We start from the raw sequence: 2,469 nt of genomic DNA on the forward strand, positions 1-2,469 counted from the left end.
TTTCTTTGAAACCCCGGGCCATGACTCGAGTGTCTACGACATGTCAAAAGTGGTCGACCAGCGTTTCACCCTCTTAAGCTTCCAATGGCACCAAGTCTGCCAGAACAGAGGCCATCGCTATACATGTAGCGAATCAGAATGGGAAATAAGGGGCTCCTTGAAAATAAGACAGAAAAAACGTTGGCAGTCAAGAAAACCTCGGGAAGCAAAGGGGAGGATGTGGTAGGTCATTGAAACAGATAAAGAATTCGGAAAGAAAGAAAGAAAGCGGCTAAAAATGCCCGCTAGGTGGGATCCGAAACCACGACCTCCAGAAAAAAGGTCTGGTGCAATAACCACTACGCTACCGGCGGGGCGATTTTCCCCTCCACTTTCTGGGGAAATTATGTTAAGGCATTTTTGTTTCCTTTTTTTTCTTCTTCTCCACTTTCTTTCTTTCCAATTATTTTATCTGTTTCAGTGACCTACCACATGTCCCCTTCACCCGACTAGTCCGAGTGGCGGTGGCTACCTCCCCCAAGCACAGCAAACAAAAATACCTCAGCATAAATACCCGAGAAAGTGGAAGGGAAAATCGCGCCGCCGGTAGCGTAGTGGTTATCGCACCAGACCGGAATTCTGAAGGTCGTGGGTTCGGATCCCACCTGGCGGGCATTTTTTCTCCACTTTCTTTCTTTCCTTCCAAATTCTTTCACTGTTTCTATGACCTACCACATCCTCCCCGTAGCTTTTCGAGTTTTTCTTTACAGCCAACAATTATTTCTGTCTTATTTTCAACGAGCCCTCGTTTCCCATTCTGATTCGCTAAATGCACAGCGAGGGCCTCTGTTCTGGCATTCTTGGTGCCATAGGAAGCATACGAGGGTTAAGCGCTGGTCGACCACTCTTGACATGTCGTAGACACTCGTGTCACGGCCCGGAGTTTAAAAGAAAGGACCCTTCACCCCGACTAGTCCGAGGGGAGCTGACTACTACCCCTAAACACAGGAAACAAAAATACCTTATACTAAATGTATACAATGAGGTATTCAGTGGGTGGGGAGACCGGTTCGGATGGATTCATACAGGCATAAATGAAGATTGTATTTTGGGTTTCCCTTTCGCGGATGGAAAGAACAGTCACAGTGCACAAAATAGCATTGCAGAGTGAACTAGCAACTGAACAGGAAATAGGTAGGGTCCATAGATTACAAAAGGTTAAACGTTTCTAAGAGGTGAACTTGCACTGTCTGAACTTGCAGCCCACGCCACGTACGTTGCCGCGTCGGGGTGCAACCTACATAGACATAACCCGACTGCATGCATACTCTCTAATTCCGAAACATCTCCCGCTCCTTCTCACAGTTTTCTGCAAAGCTATATAAGAAATGTGTTCCCAATGTTGGTGACAGCAAAATCATGTAACTGTACTCTAATGAAGGCGAGTCCCGTTGCCGCTGCGTAAGCAAACCTTCTCTTTTATTTTTCTAGCTGTGCATCAAACTATTTATACCATTTCAGCTGGCTTTTTTGTGAGTTTTATCTTATCCTTGTTTCCTTCTCTCTATCTATCTATATATATTGATATATATATATATACATATATATGTATATAAATATATATTTATATATATGTACATATATATATAGATATATATATATATATATATATATATATATATATATATAAATATATATTTATATAAATATATATTTATAGTGCGAATCAGATAAATGGAAAAATAAGGGCTCCTTGAATTCACCCAGAAATAAAGGTTTGCATTTAAAAACCTTAGAAATAAGATGGCAAGTTGGGCTAGTTGAAGCAGCTTCAGATTCCTGGTGAAAAACAGTGCAAGAAACACAGCGAGAAAAAGAAGAGGTGACAACGCACAGCGCTCAACTCGCCACTGGAAGTTTATTAAAAAGAAAACACGTATTTATACACAAAAACCATACTATCGCGTGAGCAGATAACACGGACAAAGCATGTGGCCGACAAGAAATTGACATCTCTAAACAGAGTGGCACGCGGCGAAGTTCGGCATCCAATAAGGTACACATTCTGCTAGCAGACAAAAAAATGAAAGTACTTGTCCAGTAATGACACAGAGCGAGCGCTAACCCACTTGCCCTCATTCTTTCTAATAAGTAAAGTATCGATTAATTCTCGGACACGCTGTTTTTTATATTACCTTACTACTTTTGTTGCCTCAAAAAAAGCGAAGCAATGTCTACATTTTCTGCAGTGTTGTGCGATGTGTGAATAATTATCTCCCTTCAAATAACGTCTATGCTCCATTAGCGAACATTGGGGCATCGGCCCGTTTAGCCAGTATAAACGTGACCACATGCAAAAAGAATCAAACACACCCATCCAACCCTACAAGGCACAAAATTTGACTTGTTTAGCCCCACAGCTTCCAGACGGATACTCTAGACGGAGAGTGTGGTAGGTCATTGAAAAAGATGACGCTATTTGAAAGACAG

At 42.0% G+C, this 2,469-nt stretch overlaps 1 non-coding gene across 1 annotated transcript; it reads left to right on the plus strand.

Annotated features, from left to right (window-relative positions):
- Positions 1-579: 579 nt before the first annotated feature.
- Trnas-gga (transfer RNA serine (anticodon GGA)) lies at positions 580-652 on the plus strand. Its single transcript has one exon. It is a non-coding gene; the product is annotated as a tRNA-Ser (tRNA).
- Positions 653-2,469: the final 1,817 nt, after the last annotated feature.

The sequence above is a fragment of the Haemaphysalis longicornis genome, unplaced genomic scaffold (genome assembly GCF_048455015.1).
Source record: "Haemaphysalis longicornis isolate Haplotype H1 unplaced genomic scaffold, Haemaphysalis longicornis Haplotype H1 scaffold_8, whole genome shotgun sequence".
NCBI classification, from domain to species: Eukaryota; Metazoa; Arthropoda; class Arachnida; order Ixodida; family Ixodidae; genus Haemaphysalis; species Haemaphysalis longicornis.